The sequence below is a fragment of the Equus asinus genome, chromosome 6, assembly GCF_041296235.1.
Source record: "Equus asinus isolate D_3611 breed Donkey chromosome 6, EquAss-T2T_v2, whole genome shotgun sequence".
Taxonomy (NCBI): Eukaryota; Metazoa; Chordata; class Mammalia; order Perissodactyla; family Equidae; genus Equus; species Equus asinus.
In genome coordinates, this window is record NC_091795.1 from 50118787 (window position 1) to 50146382 (window position 27596).

Consider the following 27596-nt stretch of genomic DNA (forward strand, 5'->3'; position numbering starts at 1 on the left):
TGACCTGGTCACTAGAACAAGAAGGGTCCATGGGCACACAGCTACGTAGTCCAGTTTCAACTTACCTCCTGCTTCAACTCTCTCACCACAGATTTTAACACTTTGGAAGAGGCCCCACTCAAAGACTCTTTGAGGTGTTTTGGCTTAACCATCGTTTTAACTAAGACATCCGCCGGAGAAAGAGGAGGCAAAAAACCCCTATCAACAAAACATACCAAGAGTGCTCCAGTCTCACAAGCCTCCTTGGGACTTTCACGCCCTAACTGACCTAGGGCATGCTCCTACTGCTTGCACTTATGTTTGAGTTTACAGCAGCCTTGGGAGTGGATTCTGAGACAACGGCCCTTGGGTGATGTTGCTATTCAGGTTAAGCCTGATAAATACAAAACCTAAGACACAATACACTAACAATGTATTGAGTTTGTGTATTTGTGAAATTGGGAAGGCACACAGCTTGAAATCTGGAGCAGAAAGGCTGATTTCTGATCAATTTCCTGATGCGACTAGTGAAGACAATGCTTTGTAGCCTCAATATACAGCCTCTCTTCTGCTATTGGCTTACAAGATGGATTTAGAGGATTCAGGGCTCTAAACAGGATTAATGGGTTTGGCATATATCTGTACTCTCCGATTATGAAATCTTACCTCCTGGATTATGTTGAAATGCTAGAACAGAGCCATTTCCAGGAAGTGGCGAAAATATTGTTACATGTACGCGGGTAACAGGAGAAAGTGAAAGAGAACTTAGTTTTGCTTTCCTACTTAGCTAAGTCAAATTCCTATAGTGTTTCAAACTTAGTTCAGACATTGATAATGATTTTAATAATATAGATGAAATGTATTTAGCTCACATTCTGTGCCAAGGTACTGATGTTCAATATGCTTTCTATAATTAAGTTGGTGAACCTTATAACCCTATCGGGTACTATCATTTCCATTTTACAGAGGATAAAACAGAGGTTGAATGACTTACCAAAGGTCACACAGCTAGAAAACTGCAGAACCAGGATTCAAACCCAAGCTGTCTGGCTCCAGACTCTACACTTAAACCAAAATACCTTGTAAGACTGTATGTGTGCCTGACTTCCTCCATCCTCAGCCTTAGTTACCTCACCTGTAAAATGGAGACCCTATCACCAATTTCAAGATTCTTGAGGGATCAGCAGAGCATCTGTGAGCAGCAATGTCTTTATGTAGTGGAGTCTCGACTGGCATTCACTCCCTCTCCCATGAGCAAAGGTTTATTTTCATTTCTGAGGGAAAAACAGAGTCAGAGAAATGTCATGACAGAGTGGGAAGGGACCCAAGAAGCCGCCTACTACAACCACCCTTCCGCCCTTTGTCTGGAGGGTCAAACTCCCTTCTCCAGCTTTCTTTGGTCACTTACAGTAATGAGCACTCTGCTCATAATGCAGTCCATTCCATCTCAATACAGGGAGGTAAATTCCTCACCGGTAAAAGAAAAACTTCTCATAGACCTTCAGATACTTACAGCAGCTGCCAAGTTAGCCATTTCAATAGCCTTCAAGACTCCTGACTCCCCTGATAACCCTTCCTGGGTTCCAGCTTGACAAAGGTTGTCAAAGCTGCCTTCAAAGTATGATACTCAGAACAGAGCTGTGTCAGGCAGGGTGTGACTACAGCAAAATTAAAGACTGCTATCCCCTCCCTTGATCTGCACCTTCTACTTCTCTTAATGTGACCCAAGTTTATGTTCTCCAAACAGTGCTAAAATAGCCATGCCTATGATACCAGATCTCAGTTCCTAATCCCAATTACCCTCCACCCTCCAAAGTTGCCTCTTGATACTAACTGACCAAAAAGAGGCTTTTGAGAAAATGAACACAGTGATAGCTCTATAGTTCAGAGCAGGAGAACAAGGCCATGAAACCAAGGTTTTGTGGCCCTCATGCCCACTAAATGATTAAAATAATCACAAGTCAAAGTCTCAGAGCTTCACAATTTAAACTGTTCTGAGGTCCTAAAGGCCAACTCAGTCAACTTCCGTTGCTGACGTTGAGGCTGCTATGTGTTTCCAGCTCTTCTCCCTTCCAGACCCTACAGGATTGTACTTCCTGACCCCCTTGTGTTTGGGTGTGCTTGTGTGATTACTTGCAGCCACTGAGTTCACTTCTGGGCCTCAGCATTTAACTGCTGGTACAAAGACAGACCCTCCGGAGCTCTTCCTCTCTAGCGAGGCAACCAACGACCATGAGGTTGGGCAGCTGAGGGCCTATGATGAGCAGAGCCCACCTGCCAAATGTGATGGTCTGCAGCCTGAGTGAGAGATACACCTTCCTTTGTTTTTGAGCCACTGAGATTTTGGTGCTGTTTCCTACTGCAGTAAAACTTAGTGTATTCTGATTGATACAATTCCATTATTAAATTCCTGAAAGGAATAGAGTTTCTCTTTCAACATTTCCTAGATCCTTCTCATACCACTTAGTATCTCCTAAGAGATGTCACCCACTCAAGACTCTTCCTTCCTTCTTTTTTCTGATTGGTCTTAATATCTTTATTTGAAGTGAAAATATTTAGGATTATAGAAGCACAACTGTTACTGATAAACCAGCAGGAGGACTCCTCCTAAGGTCTTAGAGACCAGTGATTTCCAGCAGCTGTAGCAAGAACAAGGGCTGTTACCACCCTCAGTGAGCCACTGCCCTCCAACCTCAGAGGTGAAGGGGCCACCTGACCTAGGCCTGGGAAAGGTGGTTGAAGAAGGGAGGACGAAATATATCCTCAAGAACTAAGATTTTGCACAGCCTTGCCGTTAAGTTCAAGCTCTCCCTAGGAACAGCTCTCTGCTTGGTGAAACTGCTTTGTTCCAGGGAGAGCTGACCCAGGGAATGAGAAATTCCATAAACAGCCTCCCAGCAGAAGCACCTCTAGCTACGGAAGTACAATCACTGCTTTCATACAGGTCATGACGGGAAACGAATAGGGATGACTGACTTAAAAAGTTACCAAGTTGCTTCAATTTTGCTTTTTGCTCTGCAAGACATGGGGAAGTGACACCCTGCAGAGTGCCCAGCAGATCCAAAGTGTCCAAGTCACAGGACTGTCTGGCATTTGCCAGGCTTCCTTTCCATTTGTTACACGGTTACTTCAGTTGAGGGACTCCCACCCTATCCACCTACACTCGGGGGGCCCAGGGTACACAGCACTTACCCAGCTATAGTAGAATCAGCTTCCTGGGCTCCCATTGGCCCCGTAACCCACCAACTTCAGACCATGGGTTTTTGGGGGAAAGAAGTTTAACTTAAACCTGATAGGATTCTAAAACCTAAGACTTTGGCAGAGTGGAGTAGGGGGTAGTCAAAAGATGGAAGAAACCCTACCAATTTTCCTGTAAAGTATTTGGGAAGGAATAACTGGTACTCATTAACTCATTGGATCTCCACTAATGGAAATAAGGCATCCAGAACTGAGAAAATGCCTTCCATCACCAGCATTCCAGAAAGTCTAAAGTCATAAGCTATTATTCAACTGAGTTTATCATTGTATTTCCTGAAGTTCCCAAGAAGATGCTCCAAGGAGAGGTAACATTTATCCAAGAGTTACAAGCTATGTGCCTAGAACTTGCTGGGCCCTGGGGATATGCTAGTGCACAGGTCAGATGACCTGTCCTCGTGACACTCACATTGCAGTGAAACACAATAAACCAGAAAATTGCGGGTAGTAATAAGTGCTCTGAAAGAATTAAACAGGGCAATGTGACAGGAGCTGTTGGTGGCATCTAAGCTGAGATCTAGAAGACAAAAAGGAGTCAGATAGGGAAAGGGCTACAGCCACTAACAGAGTCAAATGATCTAGAAAGCTAGACTTAGTGAGAGACACAGAACAGGTAAGTTTTGATGAAGGGAAGGGAAGGCAAGAACAAACCTCAGGCCAAATTCTTTTATGCCTGCCTCACTGCAAGACAGCACTTAAAACAACCCAGCAACTGGAGGTATCAGTACTTCAGTAACCCTTCCATGTTCTCATGCAACAGGACGGCAGCCCCTTGTGGACAGTCCTTCCCACCAGCCGTGTCCATACCCAAGAATGGGATGAAAAAGCCCAGCAGGGGGAGGAAGCACTATGGATTTGTGCCTCCGATCCTGGCCTTCATGGAGCTCTAGTGTTGGGCCAGGAGTGTGGTCTCCAACAGGACCTGCTGAGGGATTAGCCGTGGCCCCACTGAGCTTGCCACAGGGCCAGATGACAATCTGGTGTTTGGCATTCTCACCCTTCAAACACAAAGCCCTGACCCAGCTGCTGCCAGCAGGTAGAGGGTCCTAGGCAGTTTGATGCTCAAGACTGACTTCCTGAGCACTTTTCAAATCCAGAGGTTCCTCTCGGAGAGATCTTCTCCCCCAAGGGTCAGGTGAGGAGTCCAGGCTGTCTCCTATGGTCACCTCATCCCACATCTGAGCCATTTCCCCATCTTTCTATTCAGGGGCAGCTGTGAACCCCAACACTCTCTCCTCCTTGCTTGGAAAGAACAGAAAGTACTTGGAGGGCCATTCTGAAGGGGCTGGCAGCAGATGATTCACCAAGCCATCCAGCATGGCTTTAGTCTTCAATTTGGGGTTCCAGAAAATCGTAGTGCACAGGGCTTTTGTTAGACTCCTTTTTCCATCCCATGTCTTGCTTAGCTGCACCCTGGGGGCTAATAAGTTTTCATCCATGAACAAAAGATCTTCTTCCCCAAAGGTAGAAGAGAAAGTGGGGGCACATGCCCTCTAGGCTCTGAGGCCTCCTCATCTCTCATTCTAGCGAGCCCCTCAGGCTTTGCCCCTCAGCTTCCCAGACCCACATGGGTGACACTTGGGTCTGAGATGGTTTCTAGCTGCCACTTTGGGGCCAGGACAGAGTGAGGCTCTTCACTGCCAGGGCTCATGGAGAATTCTCTCCTGGGCTCAGCAAAGACATAGTATTGGCCTCAGAATGCACCACTGGTGGGTCTGGACGTCAACCTCATGGAAAGCAGTACTGCATGGACAGCCAGTGCTGGTGCAGCAAACACTAGACTTTCAAAGTGTCTACATGCACTAGAGGCCTGCCTTTCCACAGTTAAAGAGACTCCTTGGAAGATGACCTTGTCCTGGCTCTTGGCACAGTTCTCATGGCCACCAAACCATTGAATGTAAATCACAACATGTCTCTCAGGACTGACCCAGATGCTCCAGTTGCCCCAGGTATTTGGCAGGTGGCTGAACAGATTCTGTGGCAGCAATAACTCCTCAAATGGGTCCTTCAAAACCACACGGCACCTTCTGATTGGAACATATACTACCCTGATGTTTTGTCTCACCTCTGTGGAGAAAGGAGTTGAGGGGGAAGGGAGAAGACTGAAGAAGGAACCAGGTCAATATAAGACAGCAAATGAGGGGCCGGCCCCATGGTGCAGTGGTTAAGTTCACACGTTCCGCTTCTTGGCAGCCCAGGGTTTGCCGGTTCAGATGCCTGGTGCGGACATGGCACCGCTTGGCAAAAGCCATGCTGTGGTAGGCGTCCCACATATAGGGTAGAGGAAGATGGGCATGGATGTTAGCTCAGGTCCAGTCTCAGCAAAAAGAGGAGGATTGGCAGTTTTTAGCTCAGGGCTAATCTTCCTCAAAAAAAAAAAAAAAAAAAAAAGACTCAGCAAATGAGTCACAGAGAGGGGCACTATAAATGTAACTTATTCAACCCCAAATAAGATATAAGACTCACCCTAGGCTATGCTTAAGGGACAAGACTTCTCAGAAGGCTCTCAGCTCATGTGTCACCACCTCCAGAAGCTTCCCTCCTACTTCCTCATATCTCCTCCCTTCTCTGGTTGCCCTCAGTGCCCTAAGAATCCTTGTATCCTGACAGTAGTCATGCAGGGCATTTGTCATGTTGCCTTTGGCTGTCATTGGTTTGTCTCCAACCCCCCAGTATGAACTTCTTGGTGGCAGAGACTGGCTGTCTCCCAGTGGCTACTGCCCAACAGCACCCTGGAACACCTGCTGGATGAAGAGTGATCATACAGTGTTTACAGCCTCTGCTCCAGAGCACAGAAGCAGAGATCTCTGGGGCTGAACCTGCACTCATTTCCCACCCTGACTTACACCTGGGAAGGTAATGAGGGAAGCAGGTAGTCCAATCTATGGTTTATCAGTAAGAAAGGAAATGGATGACATTTGGAACATGTAGCAAGGTCTCCAAGAGGCTCTTAATGGGCCTTCTGCCATCCTGATGCAGAGTTCTCTGCAGGAGGGTAGCATGTGAGTCAACAGAGACTCCCCTCATCCATCCATCATTTGCCTTCTTCCTCATCCTGCCCCTGTCACAGTTCTGTGGAGCCTCTTACCATGGCCTCAGTTCTCTGAGACCAGCATTACTCATTCTGGCACCAAGCAACTTGGAGAGAGCAGGCAAGGCCCAACATCTAGGCTCTGTGAGAGGGCATCTCCACCCTCCAGAGAACACAGGTCTAAGCATTCCAGGAGGAAGGAATCCCCAGACACTGATATAGGGCTGAATCAGAGCACCCTGAAGAAAGCTGGCCACAGCCTTAACTCCCTAAGGAGATGGGGAGTTTCATTCAATTCTCCTGCAGAAGTTAGAGCTGCCAACTTTAACCAGACATGAGCAGGAAACTAATGCAAGAGACTAACTGCCTCTGGCACTCCAGGGGACTAGGAGCGTTAAGGACTTTCCCACTACAGAGCCAGATCTTGAGTGAGGCACACACAAAATTGCTCACTTGCAAGGAAGAGGTCTCTATGCACCCCTTCCCTGCTTTACCCTCCAAAGAAAACCAGGATCAGGTTAGAACAGCAAGAACTTGTTAGAAGAGTGTTGACCTGAGGGTGGTTGTGGACACTAAGGTCCGGGACAGCAGCAAAATGAGGATGTGAGTCTGGGACTCCTTCTCTGAGGAGAGCCCTGGAGTGGCAGGTGTGCTTCCAGGTTGGTGCACAGCAGGCTACAAGCAAAAGCACATCTTCTTTGCAAGAAATCATGCCAGTGTAGGCCTAGAGCAGGGGTCCACAAATGACAGCCGTGGGACGAACCCAGCTGCTACCTGTTTGTGTAAATAAAGTTTTACTTGACTACAATCATGCCCATTCATTTATATGAACATTGGAGCTATTCTATAATCTGTCCTGCCTAATACAGTAGCCACTAGCCTCATTTAGCTATTGAGAACGTGAAATGTGGCTTGTGTGGCTGAGGAACTGAATTTCTAACTAAGTTTTAATTAATTTTAATTTAAATGGCTACATATGGCTAGTGGCTACCATATTAGACAGTGCAGCATAGATTAAAATCAAGAACTTTTAGCAAGAGACTACAAAAACTGATTTACCCCCAAGGATTTATTAGAATTATCAGATAAGGATAGTTATGTGGAAAAATGTTTAAAGAAAAAAAACGTAATCAAAGCAAAAAGACATTATTAGGAATAAATGGGCAGATTAGAAAATAAGTGAACTTCTAGAAATGAAGAATTGAAATAAAACTCCATAGCTAACTGATATCTGCAGTTTACTTGAAATGAATCAAAAAGATGAACAGATGAATAGATAGATGGATATGATAAAGTACAGTAAAATGTCAATAGTAGAATGTAACTAGTGGGTATATGGATATTTATTTTTAAAGATTGGCACCTGAGCTAACAACTGCTGCCAATCTTCTTTTTTTTCCTTCTCCCCAAAGCCCCCCAGTACATAGCTGTATATTCTTGTTGTGAGAACTCTGGTTGTGCTATGTGGGACACCGCCTCAGCATGGGCTGATGAGTGGTGCCATGTCCGCGCCTGGGATCCGAACCAGCAAAACCCTGGGCTGCTGAAGCGGAGGGCACAAACTTAATCACTCGGCCATGGGGCCGGCCCCTGGATATTTATTGTTAAGGTCTTTTAACTTGGTCATATGTTTGAAAATTTATAGTAAATGTCAGGAAAAAAACCTTCATGAACCAAATAAATCCCCCATGATGCAGCACAGAGAGATAAGGAGATGAAAATACAAAAGAAGTTAAGGAATTTGGAGGACTGAATAAGAAAGTCTTAGCTATCTAATTGGAGTTTCAGAAGAAATAAGTAGAGAATGGAGGAAAAGTAATATCTGAGGAAGAAATGGCTACAAATTTTCTCAAATAGTTGAAAAAGATGCATCCAGATCCAGCATGCGTGAAGTAGTAATTAAAGATGGCCATAAAAACTCTGCTACTCCACCCACGGTGAGATGGAGTCTAAGTCTCCTCCCCTTGCATCTGGGCTGACCTCAGTGACTTGCTTAATCAATAGGCCATAACGGAAGTCATGTTGCATGACCCCCAAGGGTAAGTCAGAAGCACTCTTTCAGCTTCCATGTTGGTCTCTTGAAAATTTGTTCTGGAGAAAGCCAGCCACCTTCTGAGAAATCTGACTAGAGAGATCTCAAAACTATATAAAGAAAGACACATCTGCAGCCAGCCTTCCAGCTGTCCCCACCAACATTCATGTCATAAATGCATACAAGTAAAACCAACTTGGACCCTCCAGACCAGCCCAAATTTCCGTAAATACCACTGAGAAATTCCTGTCAATCCTATATGGAGTGGGAGAATTGCCCAGCTGAGTCCTGCCTAAATTTCTGACCCAAAAAGTGAGATAAAAATGGTTGCTTCTTTCTTTTTACTGAGGAAGACACACCCTGAGCTAACATCCGTCACCAATCTTCCTCTTTTTGCCTGAGGAAGATTTGCCCTGAGCTAACATCTGTGGCAAATCTTCCTCTATGTTGTACGTGGGCTGCTGCTACAGCATGGCTGCTGACCAGCCATGGCCTCCAACCAGCTGTATAGGTTCACACCTGGGAACCGAACCGGGGCCTCCAAAGCAGAGTGTGCTGAGCTTAACAACTAGGCCACCGGGGATGGCCCAAAAATGGTTGTTTCTTTAAGCCACTAAAGTTTGGGGCAATTTGTTATGCAATAATAAATAAGCAGAAAAGAGTGTGCCCAAACAGAATTACAAAATAACAAAGGAATCCACACAGATATAATAAAATTGTAAAATATTAAAGACAAAGGGAAGATCTCAAAATAAGTCAGAGAGACAAAATTGATCACCTTGAAGAAATGTCAGTTAGACTTCTCCATGGCGACAATGGAAACCAGGAGACAGAGGAATAATTTCTTAAAGATGTTGAGAGAAAAATAACTATGAACTTAAAATCATGCACCCAACACAACTATGATGAAAGAAGGCGAAAGGCATTGAATAAATAAAATCAAGAGTTTACCTTTGGGGCCGGCCCCGTGGCTGAGTGGTTAAGTTCGTGCACTCCACTTTGGCAGCCCAAGGTTTCACCAGTTCGGATCCTGGGTGTAGACATGGCACCACTCGTCAAGCCATGCTGAGGCAGCATCCTGCATGCCACAACTAGAAGGACCCACAACCAAAAATACACAAATATGTACTGGGGGGCTTTGGGGAGAAAGAGGAAAAATAAAAAAAAACTAAAAAAATGAGTTTACCTTCAATAAGCTCTAAAGAAATTTCTAAAGTTCATTTAGAGAAAGATGGTCTGAGGTACAGAGAAGGACATGAATAAAATGCTAAGCTTTATTTATGTATATGGAAAACAGGTACTTATCAGAGTAGTTCCAGGGTATCTGAGTCTCCAGAGAGGATGCACCCTCTTCCCAGGGGGACAAAGGGGATATAACAGTAGGAACACCTACAGCCTGGGTCCATTTCCAATAGGAGGTCCCCAGAAAGCTAGAAAGGGACACTGGCACATCTTAGGTGAGGGGTCTCCACACCTGTGCCAGGGGATGGGTGGGTTGCCAGGGCTTAGCTTCCTATAAAGTGAGCCCTTTAGAGGGCTGGATAGCCATTTCAACATGTTCCTCAATGGAGGAACCGCCCAGGTGCTTTGCAGCTCTGAAACCAATGAAGCAGCCACAGTAGCATGTGCCTTTGGCCCTGAGGGGGCTCCATTTGTAGGGAAGGAACCCAGAGAGTGTGAATACCAGAAGCTGGGAACTAACTCTGTAGCAAAAGGATGCAGAGCAGATCAGTCTTCTTCCTTCAAGGAGGCCTGTTACTTCTGTGTGCTGTCTGCTGCAGGAGGTAGCTGGAAGCAAGTTCCCAGTCTAGCTTAAGTAGTAGGGACAAGCTATCACCCCACTAGGAGCTGTGTCCTTGGGCTCAGGCCAGAAAGTACTCACAAAACTTCTAGATGCTAGCTCTTCTACAGCCAGGCTTGGAGAGTGAGCCAGAAAAGCCAGTGAGCTCTGCAGAAGGCACTCCACATTAGTCTGCAGAAAGCTTGGATTGCAGCTCGCATGGAGCTCAGCAGTCACTCTGCTCTTTGACTGGACAAGCCCTGGGGCATGGCTGGACTTAGGGACTGAGGGAGGGGTCCATCTCCCCTCCAATCTCAGACAGGGCATCCAAAGACAGCTGTAAACCTGATACCAGCTATGAATTAGTGTAGACATCCCCATGGTCCCCTCTGGTGTCCCAGAACCTCTGTGGTAGGATGAGGGTGGAAATGCCAACGCGGGTTGGGGAACATACTCAGGGGCAGTTATGGCTAGAAGAGCTTGGTAAGGGGCTGTTGTCAGTGTCACTCTGGCCAGGCTCTCCAGTGGTTCTGTGGCCAGCCCCTCTGGACTCCAAGAAGTGTGACAGGTCTCTTTTTGCAAGATCCTCATGGTACCACAAAGAGACACCCTCAGAGGTCACACTCTGGGACAGGCTGTCTGTCTGTGCCGGCTCTGGAAGGGGTAAGGACAAGGCTGTCCAAGGGACAAGATATGACTCCACACTAGAGGAAGTCACTTGAAGCCCATGGGAGACAGTTGGTGGTGACAACACCTCACCACCCAGAGATTGAGCCACCAAGATGACTCTTGACTCACTGGAGATGAGCCCACAACTTAGCCGAGCAACCCCTTGATGGCAGAAGTTAGGGTATCTGCAGGAGCAGCAAAATTCCCCAAAGCAAGTCAGCCAGAGAGCTCTCAGCTTGGAACACAGGAAGAAAGAACCTAGAGATATGAGAAAACTGTGTGACGACAGGGACAGGATATGGCCTGCCTTCCAGGGACAGTTGGACCTCAGTGGCCAAGCCTGCCCCAGACTTGTCCCATAGGAATGAGGTTTCACCAGGTAAGACTTGTTTGTTCAGGTAATTGCTTGTTTCCTCTAGGAATGCTCTCCACCACCTGAGAAGGGCTGAGAGAAAATGCTGCTTCTCCCAGAGTGTAGCCTTTTCCCATAATCCCAAATACGAGTGGTTAACTGATCCCCACAAGTCCACAGGGGTTGGTCTTGTGGCTGGCCCATCCTCTGAAGAGCTCTCCAGCCTTCCTTACTCTACAAGAGAAGACTAAACTGCTTCCAAACTGCTTGTTCAGAGGCCACCACAGAGGTTGGAAAGGGCTTATCTGTTGCCTGAGGGCCAGGAAAGGATTCTTTTTTCTGGGATTTCTGGCCACCTGGTATCAAAGACTGCTATTTCTACTTGGGCTGGGGCAGAGGCTGTTTTCCGAAGATCTTTCTCACTTATTTCTAGCAATCTGGCAGCCAGGATGTTGTCTGATGCCGGCTTAATAAATAACATGAGAGAGCTTAGCTTAATCAAATGGAGCACAGAAATTCTGGAGACTCCAAGCTTCTTCTCAGCTTGGGTCTTTGGCCCAGTGGTGCTAACAGTGGGTTTGGAGGAAGTTCTTTGACATGGGATGGGATTCTTGTAACCTGAAGATTCATGATCTTTTCCCCTGAATCTGCTCTGGGGTCTTGGGAGATATAATACTTCCGCCTGAAATGCCTATATCTCCTGCCTCCAGCATAATTCTTAGATAGCAAGACCACTTGCGCAGCGAGAGCTTGGGTGGCATGAATGTGCACCCTCTTCTTCCAACAGGCATAGACCATGCTGCTTTCTACCACAGAGGACAGCCCCTAAAACACAATTTTGCCCCACACTCATCGTTTCCCACGACCCTAAACCCACTGACACAGACAGTAATGTGGTTTTAGGGGCTGGTCCAGATGGTCCAGTTGCAACAGATGTTCTTAGGAAACCGACTTTGCATCATTGGGATGGAGAACTCTCCCACCTTGTCTTTCAGAAAGACACGGCAGCATTTCACGGGGACGTAGATTTCTGTCCAAGAGAGTCTGAGTCCTACAAGAGAAAAAGAACAAGGCAGAGGCATTGGAAGGAAACTTGTTCAAGTGAGTGCTTCAAATAGCAAAGTTCACATTTTTTCGTTTTGCACACCTTTCCTTTGACTGGTCCAGGAAACAAATGTGTTCAAGTTGTTGAGGGGAAAGTCTGAGGAGAGCAGTTTAAAAAATAAGAGCAAAAGAGACACCACATCCAACTTGTAGGAGATGGTGCTCCCTTCAGCTGGTATTTAGGACTGAGTCCCTCAAAGAAGGGGCAGTGGGGTGGGAGTGGGGCCTGAAGTCACTCACAGAGGGAAATCATCATCATAGAAGACACTGAAAAGGCAGGTCTGGCACTTGCTGAGCATAGATGGACTGCAGGGGGACAGCACTGTTCAACAGGAAAACAAATTGAGAGGTTGTAGATACTACAGCCATTTGTCACCTGTGATAGTGTAACTTACAATAAGAAATATATGTTTGTGTATTTTGGTCTTCTTCCCTGTTCCTGGCACAGAGTACAAGGGTACTAAAACCCTTGGAATTTCCTAAGCGATGAGAGTGATAAAGCTGTCTTGTTACATTAATGAGGTACCCTTGGAAAGTCCCTAGGTTGCCTAAGGATGGGGGCTGTTTGCCAGGGAACCAAGTGATTAGAGGGTTGGGACTTTCAGTCTCACTCCCCAACCTCCAGGGAGGAAAGAGGAACTGGAGATTGAGTTCAATCACCAACAGCCAGTGATTCAATCAATCATGCCTATGTAATGAAGCCTCCATAATAAACCAAAAAGACAGAGTTCAGAAAGCTTCCCAGTTGGTGAACATCTGGAGGTGTTGGGAGAGTGTGCACCTAGAGAGGGCATGGAAGCTCCATGCCCTTTCCCCATTCCTTGCTGTAGATGCCTCTTCTATCTGGCTGTTTCTGAAGAACCAATATAACCAATAATCTAGTAAGTAAACTGTTTTCCTGAGTTCTGTGAGCCACTGTAGCAAATTAATCTAACCCAAGGCAGAGGGGGCAGGGGTCTTGGGAACCTCCAATTTATAACCAGTCAGTCAGAAATACAGGTGACAACATGGACTTGGGATCAGCATCTGAAGTAAAGGGCCGTCTTCTGGGACTAAACCCTTAACCTGTGGGATCTGATGCTATCTCCAGGTAGATAGTGTCAGAATGGAGTTAAGTTGTAGGACACCCAGCTGATGTTGGAGACTTGCTTGGTGGTGTTGAAAGAACACACATATTGGACCACCCAAAGCTCCCTAGCAGGTAGGAAGCTCTCTTAAGGAGTAGCTATTATCAGGGAAGTAGTTCTACTCCCTGAATCTCAGTTTCCTTATCTTTAAGCCTGTCCTTTCTACCTCAAAGAGTTTTAGCCAAGGTTTAGTCCATAGCATGTTTTTCTATGTTCTCACAACTGTCTTTATGCTATTGGGAGTGGATAGGGTGGGAGGATTCAGAGATGCTTAAGATATGGCCATTGAGAACAGTCCAGTAATGGGCAAAAATGATAATGGCATTTAAAAGGAAAGAAGCACACAAGACAGCCTATGATGGCCAATGTCAGAGTTTAGAGGAAGGGAGAGATCTTCTAAATCCCTCCAGGTTGTCCCTACCTCTTCTACAGGTATGGAACTATGAGAAGGACAAAGGCCTTTAGCCTAGAGAAAACATTAAAGCTCCAGTTGCCTATACTCAGAATTCACTGTTGATTCTTCTCCACCCCAAACTAATCCATCATCATGTCCTGTTGGCTCCTCCAAAATAGCTAGAATCCAACTATTTTTCACTCCCACTTCTATACCACATCTCTCACTTGGATTGTTCTAGCACCCTCCTAACTCATCTCCCTGCTTCTCTTATGGAATGGGCCATTCTTCAGAGTGATTTTTGTTCAAAGAGATACCACATCGTTTGCACCCTCAAAACCCTCCAGTAGCCTGCTCTCACTCAAAATGAAATCCTGATACCTGAACAGGATCTGTAAGGCCTTTTGTGATGTGGCAGTTGCCTCCTGGAAATGCATGTCTCCAGCTTGCTCATTCCTTCGCAGCTGTACTGTCTTCCCTTTCTGTTCGTAATGCATATGAAGCTTGTGCCTACGTCAGGGTCTCCACACCTCTGTTCCCTCTTCCTAGAGCTTTCTCCCTCAAGTTCTTCATGTGGCTTTCTCCGTCATTTCAACCAGGTTTCTGCTCAAATATCACCTCAGAGAAATCTTCTCTAACTACAGTCAAAAATAGCTCCCTCTCCTTCACATTCTTATGTTTTTCTTCCCAGAACTTAGAACTACTAGATATTTTTATGTTTAATCAATGGATCATCACCCCCACTAGAGCATAAGCTGCATGGAACAGCATCTTTTGATTTTGTTTATTGCCACAGTCCCAGGGGTTAGAATAAAACAGTGCCTAGCAAATGGCAGCTGCTCAATAAAAGTTGGCTGAATACATGAATGAGTCTGTAAAGTATCCGACACTGTGTCACTTGGACAGGACATAAGGTCAGTAATCATAAGACCATAAGACCAGGTGAAGGGAGAGAGCTATAGGGAGAGGTTTCAACCCAAGGTAAGTTTCATAAATCCCAGACCAAACTTGTCCCTTGTTTCTGATGATAATAACCAGAGTCCACATAGCAGACATGGATGCAGAACAGGACAGTGGCTTTCAAACTTGAACTGAGCATCAGAACCACAAGGAAGACTTGTAAAAGAGTTTACTGGGCCCTGCCTCCAGAGTTTGATTCAATAGGTCTGGGGTGGGGCCTGAGTATTTGCATGTCTAACTAGTTTCCAAGTGATGCTGATGATTCTAGTCTGGCCACCTCACTCTGAGAACCATTCATGCTGATTGGACTATATAATCACCTTGGTTTATTTCCACCCGGAGAAGCCCAGGTTGAGATTTATTTGAAGAAAGCCAACATGCCTGCACCTCCTTATACCATATGGATCCTAATAGGTGATCTTTGCTCATAACATGTCATCCTCCCTTTCAACATCTTCACTGAAAGGCATCCTTATCCTTTTAGCTAAACTCTTCCAAATTCGAGTCTCACCTCTTCTGTAGAGCTTTCTGTGACGACACTGGCCCACAATGCCCTCACCGCTCTTCCCACCTGTGGAACTACTTTCACGGTTTAGACACTAGATCATCTTTCCAATCACTAATTTTCCTAATCACTTTACATGCTTGTCTCACTTCAACTCAGACCACAAGCAGAAGGGCAGTCCAAGTTATGAACATCCTCTAGGAGGGCTCAGAACCATGGCTGGAACAAGATTCCACACAGCCTGCTGCTGTATGTCCCTACTACCTGGAGATAATACCCAGCCTCTGGCACTTACTGCTTCTGAACAGCCCTTGGGGATATCTAGGGAACCTCAGGACATGACTTCATTCTAGGTCATCAAGAGCCCAGATGCAGCTGGGGACAGAAGAAGGAAATGACAGTAGAAAATTCATTCTTCACCCCCAAAGCTTCTAAATCTGGGCCTGCCAGAAATACACCACACGGAAACATACCAAGAGCAGCCTTCTCCTTTGTCCCTTCTCCTAGGGCCAACACAATATACGTCAAAGGCACAGCATGTATCAAAAGCCGAGCAGATGGAGTTCAACCCCCAATGGAGATACCAGGTGGCCAATCAGGTGTTACTGAGGTGGTTCTCAGAGCTGGCCGCACATTAGAATCACCTGGGGACCGGCGCAGTGGTGCAGTGGTTAAGTGCGCACGTTCCACTTAGGTGGCCTGGGGTTCGCCGGTTCCGAAGCCCGGGTGCAGACATGGTGCCACTTGGCAAGCCATGCTGTGGTAGGCGTCCCACATATAAAGTAGAGGAAGATGGGCGCAGATATTAGCTCAGGGCCAGTCTTCCTCAGCAAAAAGAAGAGGATTGGCGGCAGATGTTAGCTCAGGGCTAATCTTCCTAAATAAAATAAATAATTTTTTAAAAAACAATCACCTGGGAAGCTTGTAAACATCCAGATACCCAGGCCCCACCCCAAATCAATTAAGTCAGAATCTCTGAGTATGGGACCTAGGCTTTGGTATTTTTAAGGCTCCCTAAGTAATTCCCATGTCCAGCCAAAATTGAGAAAAGCTGCTGCAGTCTTTCCTAACTCAGAAATGTCAGTGTAGACATTGCAGAGTTCTCTATCTTTCTTGGATCATTTATGTGGGCCCTTAGGACAGTCCTGGTGTTTGCCTGTCTCATGTTTCTCAGCTCTGAGAAATGACTCTATACAGAGACAAGGAACATTTAAGTAGAGATCAAATACCAGGCCAACAGGCTTCCCTCTTTGAGACATCTCGTGTACCCTCCTCTCCCAAAGGAAACTGCTTGCTGGAAACCAGCAGGCATCAGTCATTGGCACCTTTGTGTGATTTCAGTTCTTATGTCATCTCTCCCACCATAATCCCTGGGCCTCTGATTGGGACATTGATGCCTCATTGCCACACTTTTCCTGAGTTGAAGAACTCCAGGCATGGCAAAGCCCTACAGGAGATATGGGGGCAGAGAACGGGGTGAAGGTGGCAGAGGAATTCTGAGGCCCTGAAATTATCCCATCTAAGTGAATCTTGTCAGCTCAGGCTTCACCACCCTGAAAGTGCTGGCACTCCTCGGGGTTATGTCCTTGGTCAAGGTCGCTCCTCCACCCACATTTCTCTCAGGGTCATCTCTGTGGCATACAGCACTTCCACCACTGTTTATGCCCTGATGCTCTCAAATCCTTACTTCCACCCTGATGTTCCTGAGTGCCATGGCTGAGTGTCAGGCTGGCTGCTGAATGCTCAGTTTCCACCCAGACTCATAGAGCCCCCTCCCCATACGTCTGCTCCTTCTTCCATAGCTCCATCAACAGTCTCTCCATCCACCCTGGCACTCAAGTCTAACACCAAGAGCCAATCCTGGCCTCCTGGGTCTCTCTGCCTTGCTTTCCATAGCTGTTCTACCTCGGATGACGCTGTATACACCCCTCACCTCTCCATCCATTCCACTACTGCCTTAATTAAAGCCCTAGAACCCTCACTTACCTATGACAATATTTTATGTTTCATGAGTGACTTTGGGGAGTCCTTGTGGGCAGCTTTTCTGCATAGAAAAGATTATTCAAAAATCACTTTGGTTTTCAAAAGTCACTACAACTTTTTAGCATTATCAATTCAAAAACCTTCCTTTAGCTTTTTTTAACATAAAGAATTTAATATAAAGAATTATTAACTAGGTATAAATTTGCTGACTGTATCACCAATAATTATCATTCTAAGATGCTCTATTGGGTGACATTCTCAGCAAGTAGAGCTTTTAAAAGCTAAGGGCTGAGCACTTCAGGCATCATTTATACAGTCAAGTGTTGCTTAACAATGGGGATGCGTTCTGAGAAATGCTTGCTAGGTGATTTCATCATTGTGCATACATCACAGAGTGTACTTACACAAACCTGGATAGTATAGCCTACTACACACCTAGTCTATGTGGTACTAATTCTATGGGACCACTGTCGTATATGTGGCCTGTCATTGACTGAAATGTCATTATGCAGCACATGACTGATATTCCATCTTAACCATTTTTATGGGCACATTGTTCATTCAGTGGCATTAAGTACATCTGTCATTATGCAACCATCACCACCATCCATCTACAGAACTCTGTTCATCTTGCAAAAATGAAACTGCACCCATTAAATAGTAATTCCCTATTCCCCCTGCCCCTCAACCCCTGGCAACCACCCTTCTACTTTCTGTCTCTCTGAGTTTGACTACTCTAGGTACCTAGTAGCAGTGGAATCATCTGAAGCCTGCTGGACTCATCTCAGGCCTTTGCCCTTGACATTTCCTTTGCCTGCAATACTGCCTCCTGACTTTCAGATTCCTGCTCATCCTTTAAGATCCATTGTAAGTGTCTCCTCCTCTAAAGTGTTCTTTGACTACAAAATCAAGTTCATACCCCTTGCCCCCAACTTGGCGTTCCCCACTGACTCAGCAAATTCTTCAGTTTGCACACATCTGCAATTATTTACTTACATAGCCAAAGCTCTGTGAAGCCAGGGACCCTGTGTCTTTTGTTCATTGCTGAGGCCTCAGCACCATGCAGAGCCAGGCTCATTATCTGAACCGTGCCCCCAACTCTCCCTCAGCTCCATTGGTCAAAGACAAACAGATGTCCTGGGCCTCCCTACCACCCAGGACCTCTCTACTGCCCTGGACTCAAAGCCTTTGTTTTTCATTTCATTAGGTTGGAAAAGAACAGTCTAGCTGCCTCCCTGGGGACTCCTGCCACATGCCTCAGTGGCCTAGACAGCTTCGTCCCCAACAAGTGTGACTGGTGACCACTGGCCAAGATCCTTGTCCCACAGGGGAAGTGCAGACAGGTGCCCATGATCAACAGATCCTGCCAAAGATGTCCAGTGCTAATTGCCTCTCCCCAGCCTGGCCAAGTCAGAGAGCATGCAAAATGCCTGAGCTAGGCCTACAGCAACTCTGGTCTGCCCACACCGGCTGGTTCCGGGGTGCCCTGTGGGTAGACTCTTCCTCCTGCAATTGCTGCTGCTTGCTATTGCTACTGCTATCCTGGTCAGGACCCAAGCCTGCGGACTGCTGCTGTCAAGCTGGTGGCTGAGCGATTTCATGTGTCTGCAGCAAGCATGAGCTCCTTCTTCCAGCTTTCTGTGTGGAAAATGCAGCAATCCCCATGAAACTCAACACTGCACAGAGGGGGCAGGTTTCAGAGTACCAGCTCTGGAGTCTGCCTAACCTTTCTCTCTGAGGGAACAGCCTTTGCCAGAACTTCAAACCTCAGTGAAGACTGATTTCTATGCAGGTCCAGTGTGGAAAGCTCAGGAGACAGGACTTCATTTAACATCTAGCTAAGAGAAATGCTTAGAGGTTGACAGCATTTCAGGTCAAGTGTCCAAAGTTTGCCAAAAGAGTCACCAAATATATCTGGGTGGAGAGGGGAATGTTTGCTAACATGCAGATTCCTGGGCCCCACCCCCAGATCTTCTAGTTCTGAACCTCTAGGGAATGGGGGTCCAGAAATCTGCCTAATTAACAAGCTCCTCATCCCCTACCTCCAGGTAATTCTTGTGCTCACTGAAGTTTGCAAAGCATTACCTGCCTGGTCCAATAGCAATAAAATCAACGTGCTTCATTTTCCTAAAGCAGGAAACTAATTTCTGTCCCAGGGTCCAGATTTCAACAAAGTAAAAGAGTCACAATCATTAAACTACCTCCATGTGAGTGCCACGGTTGTGTATTTATCTCCAGAAACCCAGTGCATGGATGCACATGCTTTGGTATGTGAGTGGGGGATGGTCTTTGCACTTGAAGGAGGTGATAGTGGAAGATGCAAAGGAGGAGAATAGAAGAGAATAATGGGGAAGACAGGGGGTCTCCAGTGGACTGTTGCCGAAAGGCAAACTGAAAGCCCACAACCCCTCAGCCTGCAGGGTCATGGGAAAGATAAAGACTGAGGAGGGGCCTCACTGAAATATAAATCACACGCCACAGCAGGGCTGGATCTCAAAAACATAATATTGAGTGAAAAGAAAGCATCACAGAAGAATAACACAGTAGATTTCATTTACATGAATTTCTTTTTAAGTACCAAAAGCAAATATATTGTACAGGAATGCATACCTAGGTGGTAACACTGTGAAGGAAACAAAGAAATGACACACTGAAATTCAAGACGGCAGTCCCCTGGGCTGCCTCTGGGAGAGAGGCAAGGAGATGTTTTGGAGAGAGGGGACCACAGGGGACCTCAAAGGTACCAATAAGTTTCCACTTCTTAAGCAGGTAGTGGGTACTCAAGTGTGGTTACAAGTATATAATACATATCATTTTGCATGTAAGATATACTGAGGTTGTTTTTTGGTTTTTTTTTACTGAGGAGGATTCACCCTGAGCTAACATTCATTGCCAATCTTCCTCTTTTTGCTTGAGGAAGATTTGCCCTGAGCTAACATTGTGCCAGTCTTCCTCTATTTTGTATGTGGGTCACTGCAACTGCATGGCGGCCACCAAATGGTGTAGGTCTGCACTGGGGAACTGAACCCGGGCCACCAAAGCAGAGTGCACCAAGCTTAACCACTAGGCCATGGGGCCAGCCCCAAGCTTTTAAACATATATATGAAACAATGAGCAGCACGAATAAAATAAACATGACTTGTTCATCAAATTCTGAAGTACTAGGAAAAGGTGGCACCTGCTGGAACTTGCGGCAGGTATGGTTTGATCAAATAAAAGGAAGTCTCATTTACCAAGGGGACTATGAATGTTCAGTACTTGCTACTCACTGATCTCACCTCCAGGACAGGGATGGGCAGTGAAGTCTTAGACATCTGACTAGGAGAGGAAGCGCAGTGTCTTGTGCCCAGGGCTGCAGGGCCGGCGGCTGAGAGTCCTGTAGCAGAAGCAGGGTCCTGTGGATGTGTGGGCCCATGCTAGGGTCAGCAAATCCAAAAGGGGCAAAATGGGAAGGGGGAACCAAGACTGGGAGCCAAGCAAGTGGGGCAAAGAGAAAGGGGGTGATCTGAAGGGGCCAGACTGTAGGAATTCTCTGAGCTGAAGTTGGGCCCTTTCTGGGAGTAACGCGGATCAGGTCTGTGGCAAAGTGCTGGGGGTAGACCTGACATGAAGCAGACATCAGCCCCAAAGGTGACACCCGAGGAGCCCTAGATGGCCAATAACAGCCCCCCTGGGGCAGAGTCTAAGGTGGTCCCAGTAGCCACACGCCCTCAGAGACATAAGGGCCCTAGAAAGAAACCGTCCACCCTCCGGCTCAACGTAGAAATCCCTCCTCCATCCTGTCACACAGGTCCCCAGGCTCTGAGTATTCCAGTGGCTCAGGACCTCCTGAAGGATCCTGTCCCATTGCAAAAGTCACGCTTTACAGACTGCAGCGGCCAGGGGAGGCTGAGGACCCGTGGCCTGATCGCGGTTTGCGCCGTTAGTCTGAACAGCAGCCGGTACTTTAGCTGCCGCCAAACTTCCATTCTGGCCTGCCGTTAAATATCAGGAAAGATCGGCAGAAGGAGCACCAGCGGATGGTACGACGCCACCACCTCAAGAAGAAAGAGCTGTAGGCCCGACCCAGGAGCAACCGGAAAGGAAGGAAGCAGCTGCTCCTCGACGTGGCCAGTCTTGAGGCCACAACGGAGCCCAGGCACCAGCAGGAACTAGAGAAGCTCCAAAAGAATTTTCCTGATGACAGCAACCTCGATTCTGTCACTGAAGATCTTGCCAAGATGGATCTCGAGGCCCAGCCGCCCCGCCTCTCAAGGGCACAAAGAAGGCGCGAAAGAAGGGGCGGCGTGAGAGGATCCGGGCCCAGCTTCGCCGTGACCAGGGAAAGAAGCTTGCCGCCATCCTGGAGGCCACGACTCGAGAGATGGAGGAGATCCAGCTGGCGGCCACTGCACGTGCCGCGCCGTCCAAGACCAGCTGGTGTCCTCGGGAACGGGGAGCCCGCGGGGCCGCCCGCCGACGGCCTGAGGAAGCACGGCGGCGGCGACTTCCGGCACTTCTTCAGCGACTCCGAAACCAGCGATGCCGACAGTCGCGTCGACTTCCTGGGTTCCTGCGACATCGTGCGAGCGCGTCGTGGGGAGGCCCGCTCCGCCGAGGGCCTGTCGCGCGTCCTGCGGGCCCCTATCGAGGGGATCCAGGCCCACTCTCCCGTCCCCGCGCCGGGCAGGAGCACGCCAACACGCCGCGGCTCCTCCGCGCCCTGCGCTTCTCCCGACCCGGGGAGCGCCGCCCCGCGCCTCTTCTAGGCCCTTCTAGGCCCCATGGTGCTGCGCAGCCCGCCGCCAGTGCTGTCGCCGTCGCCGCCGCTGGAGCTGAAGCCGCCCCTGCGTCTCCTCAGTAGGCTCCATTTTTTCCCCCTTTGGTTTTCTGTTTTTTCTTCCTTCCCGCCGCGTCTTTCTGCGTCGTCGCCGTGTAGCCGCCTCTCGCTCCTTCCTCGCTGCTTTCGCGGTGAGGGACCCGGGGGCCCTCACGAGGAAAATCCCTGTACTGTGCTCTCTGAGGACAGTAGGTTTGATAAGTTCTCACCACGTCTTGCCCTGAAGGGCCTTTGCCTCCCTCATCCATGAGAATTGGTCATGTTGCAAATAACTGGGGGGTAAAAATTCAAACTTGGTTTGATGCATTCTTTTTTTTCTTTTCCTTTTTCTCCCCAAATCCCCCCAGTACATAGTTGTCTATCTTAGTTGCAGGTCCTTCTAGTTGAGGCATGTGGGACGCCGCCTCACCGTGGCCTGACGATCAGCGTCATGTCGGCGCCCAGGATCCGAACCCGTGACGCCCTTGGCCACTGCATTGGAGCGCTGGAACTCAACCACTCGGCCCGGGCGGCCCCTGATGCATTCTTAACTTGAGGAAAATCAGTTTAGCTCGGAATCTTCAGGTTGTGCCATTGAAGCCGGGTGCCTAAGGGGTACTGCAGATAGTAAAGCAATTTGCTGTTTTTTCCTGTTAACTTGAGGGGTGACTCGGTGTCTTGAGGATTTGTGAGCTCCTTTTGCGGAAGAAAGAGAACGCCCTCAGGGAGGTTCATCCCGCTGGCCGGCCCTCAGCAGCCTTGCCCCGGGAGTCAGCTTTCCCAGGGGCTTATGGGAAGTGACCCCTGTGTTTGCCGGAAGCTCCTCCCGCCAAGCCCCTAGCTCCATAAAACCCCGCTGCCTTCTGGTCTCCCGGAGGCGGCTTTGAGGGAACCCAGGCTCCCAACTACCCGTTTGGGCCAATGGGAACAAATCTTTCTCCGCCTTCAAGCCCTGATGTCTCAGGCTTTGGCTTACTGTGCGTGGGGCGCGTGAACTTGAGATTAAGAGGTCGGCTATCACCATGAATATATTGGATTCCTTAGATGGAGTTGGAGTTTATGTGATCGAAGTGCTTTATGAGTGCCTTTTGCTTAGTTCTTTGAAAAAAAAAAATGTGTCGTGGACTGTTTCTCGGTTTGCTTTTTCTTAAACTGGGTTACTCAGATGTCTCAAGTTACAAACAAGAGCTCCCCTGCTGCTTTGTTTTTTCTTTTCATAAAAACTTGTGTGGTTCCAAATTAATTTTAGTTGTTTGCAAAATTCTAAGTAATAGCATTTGTTAAATTTAGACATTTAATGTAAGTGTTAAATATAGGAAGTAAATTTATATAGACTGATAGGCTAGATAAAGTTTAAGATGTGAAAGATCTCAATTTCTTTTATTAAAGATAGGAAGGGATATGACTTTATTCAAGTAGTTGATCCATTTCATTATATCTGCAACTGGTATGAAGCAAAAAGAAAAACTGATATGTAGCTTAACTTACTGTAGGGGGTCAGATCTGAACTAGTAAGTTCCCTTTATTCTCAGAGGCATAAAAGGGTAAGATTTTATTCAAGTTGTTGATCGCCTTTATTATATCTACAACTGGTATGACGTGTGAAAGTTGTGAATTTAGTAATTTTCCTTAATTCTTAGAGATAGAAAAGTATTAAAAAAGAGATTTTAAAAAGTAAAAAAAAAGTCATGCTTTTTTATCACGTTCTTTGTTGTGAGCCTTCTCTGCAAATTTCCCTGATGCGGTCACCTCTGCTCTCAGGAAAATGAGCCAAGTGCCTCTTGGACTCACCAGATTAATAGGACTGTAGGTCCAAGCCAGTAAGCAGAGCCACTAGGGGGATGGTATAGTGAACACAGAGATGTGCCAACTTGACTTCCCCTCAGAGAAGGACATGCTGCAGTCAGCAGACAGCCTCCAGCTCCTCTGGGGTTGGCCAAGAGCTGCCTCATCATCAAGACCAGGCCCACATCCGACAACTGACCACAGGAAGGGTGTCTAAACGCTGGCCACTGCAGCCTACCCACCTACATATGGGCCATATAGGTTTGTGGGGTCCACTTTGTCAGGCTTGCATCTCAGCGTGATCACTCCCTCTGCCCAACCTTGCTTCGGCTTCCTGACCTTCACAGGATTTATCCCTAACAAATGTCCTGCTTGCCAAGTTCCAGCTCAGCACCTGCTTCCAGAGAGCCCTATCTGCTACAGAAGGGGAGACTTGACAACAGATTAAACCAAAGAGGAGGGGCCGGCCCTGTGGCTGAGTGGTTAAGTTTGCACGCTCTGGGGCGGCGGCCCAGGGTTGCACCGGTTCGGATCCTGGGCATGGATATGGCACCACTCGTCAGGCCATGCTGAGGCAGCATCCCACATGCCACAACTAGAAGGACCCACAACTAAGATATACAACTAAGTACTGGGGGGATTTGGGGAGATAAAGCAGAAAAGAAAAGAACAAAAGAAGATTGGCAACAGTTGTTCGGTCAGGTGCCAATCTTTAAAAAAAAAAAAAAAACCAAAAAGGAGGTGGTTTGGGACCCACTAGCAAAGAAAAAAAATACTGCTTCCGTTTGCAGATACCTTATTCACGGCAGCCTTCACTAAGGGTCTGAGGTTTCCCTTAGAGCTCCTTCAAAGCAAACAGGAAAGGATTTTATTTAATAGAAAATCCTCTGCAACTCTCCAACTCAGGCCTGTTGCTTCAACGAACAGTCCGGAATGGGCAAGACTGCAAACATGCTCAGCTCCCTGCCCCTCGTTGAGGTTGGAAGAGCTTCCCATGGGCCGTGCCCATCATCCCTCTTCTGTTTGTTGGTAAAAGAATGGGATTTGCCAGCACAAACCAGCAGAACAACCTGGCAGTTTCCACTACTTGAAAAGAGTTTCCTTTCAAGTTCAGTTTCCTTTCCTGGTCCCAGAATCTTTGAAAGCAGCAGATCTCTGGTTCCCCCTCTTCTGGACCCATAGTACTGATTGCTCTTGCCCCGCTTTGTGCAGTTAATTGTGCACTACTGTAGGACAGTTCTCAGGCTGCTGGCTGGCCTGGTTATTTACTTATCCCTTGCATTATTATTTTCTGCTAATGACAAAACAGCCAGCTCTTCCTGTGGGCTCCTCATCCAGATGTTTTATAGGACGAAGACTGTGCCAGGCCTCCTCCTAGCACTTCCTCCTTGGATGACTATTGAGTTAAATTACAAGGAGTGATTTTTAATCCTTTCTTTTAAAATGACGTTTATTATCATCAGCTCTTCTTTTCTGACTAAAAAAGAAATTCATTGTATTAGTTTCCTATTGTTGCTGTAACAAAGTACCACAAACTTAGTGGCCTGAAACAATACAAGTTTATTATCTTATAGTTCTGGAGTCAGAAGTCCAAAATGGTTCTCATTGAGCTAAAATTAAGGAGTCAGCAGGGCTGTGTTCCTTTTCTGGAGGCTCTGGGAAAGAACCTATTCTCCTGCGTTTGCCAGCTTCTAGGGGTCGCCGGCATTTCTGGGCTCATGGCCCCCTTCCATCTTCAACAGCTGATAGAGTCCTTTTCACAGGGCATCTCTCTTCTGCCTCCCTCTTCCACATTTAAAGGCCCCTGTGATTACACTGGGTCAGGTTATCCAGGATATCCAGATTATCCAAGATGATCTCCCCTTCTGCATGTCAGCTGATTAGCAACATCAATTCCATCAGCAAACTTAATGTATTTTGCTGTGTAACCTAACATATTCACTGACTCTGAGGATTAGGATGTGGACATCTTTGAGAGGTCATTAGTCTGTCTACAATGTATATGTTCATTGTAGAAAATTTAGAAATACAGAAAAAGCATAAATGAGAATATTTAAGCCACTTCCAATCCCTCTTCCCAGAGATCACTACCAACAGTTTAGTGACTATTCATCCAATCCTTTGTTCAGTGCTTATGTGTTTTTTTCCTTTGTAAACTAGGTTTGAATAATATTATATATATATAGTGTTTAGTAATTTTCCTTAATATGCATATATTTTCATGCTATTGAATGTTTTTGCTATGTTTCATTTTCTAATGGCTATCTAGCATTCTACTATGTGGATATACTATAATTCATTTAACTAACTTAGTTAATTCTCTATTGTAAGACACATAATTTATCTCTGCCTTTTCTGTTTTTTTGCAAGGGAAGATTTGCCCTAAGCTAACATCTATTGCCGATCTTCCTCCTTTTGTCTTCTTTTTCTCCCACAAAGCCCCAGTATATAGTTGTGTATAGTTGTAAGTTCTTCTGGTTCTTCTGTGTGAGCCACTGCCACAGCATGGCTACTGACACACAAGTGGTGTGGTTCTGTGCCCAGGAACCAAACTTGGGCTGCCAAAGTGGAGCAAGCTGAATTTTAACCACTAGGCCATCAGGGCTGGCTCATCTCTACCTTTTCTTTATGTCTAGTAGCCCTGTGGGTAAACGTCCCTAAATCTACATCTTTGTACAAATTCTTAGGACACATTCCCTAAAGGTACCCCAAAGATTGGGTGACCACATCATTTATCCTCCCAAGCAGGACATTTTTGAGAATGAAGAAGGGAAATCTTAAAAATTAACAGTAACTAATAACTAACAATAAGCCAGGACTGACCTAGGCATGATACAGATTGACAAACTGGCCTCCTGAAATGTTGCAATGATTCACACTCAACAGCAGGCTCCAGGTATCCTTGCTTGAAGCCCTTACCAAGATTGCCAGTCTTCCCCCACCCCCAGCACCAAGCCCATCTCTTCCTAAAACTGAAAACCACACCGAGGCAAATGCCATTCTAACTCTCACTGGAGAGGTGACAGTGGCAGGCCTGTTTCTTATGGCAGGGAGAGGACAGCTAAGTCATTCTTTGCCCTGGTTGCCAATGACTTGACTCTGAGTGAGTCTGTTGTGGCTTCTGATCCAGGTATAGGCTGGATTAGCTTCAGGGCAGCAGTGACTGACCTGCCGTCTCTATCCACAGGCCCAGGGACAGGCTCAGCCAGAACAGGAACCTTTCCACAAGGCCTTTCCCAGGCCCAGGCAGGTGTGCCCAGAGAACCCTGTAACAAGACATATTACCTGAGCAAACTTACCTGACACACTTACCCAACAAACTTACCTGAGCAGGAGACACTAAACCCGAAGAGCCAAGGGCAAGAGCTTGGAGCTGCAGTCAGCCCGTTTCCTAACAGGCAGAATGGTACAAGGAAAAGGTTACACTGTCTCATCAGAGGACTTCCTCTTGGCTAGAACCCTCTGAAACCATTGACTGTCAACAATACACCCAAATAAAGCAGTTGCTGAAACCACAGAAACTAAAAGACTAAACTCATTGTGAAGATGTTTTCTAACATTCGATTGGGGAGGGTTTTTTTGGTATTTGTTTGTTTTTTTATTTTGGTAGAGATCGTTTGAATTTGGCCACTGACTGTACAAAACGCTGTCTGGGAGAAGACCCGGGCCCCTGCACCAGGCTGCCTTGCTCAGCTTCTGGAGATATAAATGGACATTGTGAATACAAACACTGAAAAAAAGGTATCAAGTCCTCAGGCTTCTTGCCGCAGCCATTTCTGACCTTCCCAGACAAGTAACCTGATGAAGCCAGTCACCTTGTCCACCTGGAGGCCACTCAAGAA

The 27596-nt window shown here is 46.9% G+C and overlaps 1 long non-coding RNA gene across 1 annotated transcript in view; it reads right to left on the reverse strand.

The window, feature by feature from the left end:
• LOC106828388 (uncharacterized) overlaps positions 1-27303 on the reverse strand; it is a 40368-nt gene extending 13065 nt beyond the window's left edge. Inside the window, exons 1-4 of the long non-coding RNA XR_006529205.2 lie at positions 27080-27303; positions 12082-12149; positions 9249-9388; positions 1115-1253 (exon numbers count right to left, since the gene is read on the reverse strand). This is a non-coding gene — a long non-coding RNA (uncharacterized lncRNA). The remainder of the gene's footprint in view (positions 1-1114; positions 1254-9248; positions 9389-12081; positions 12150-27079) is intronic.
• Between the last annotated feature and the right edge of the window lie 293 nt (positions 27304-27596).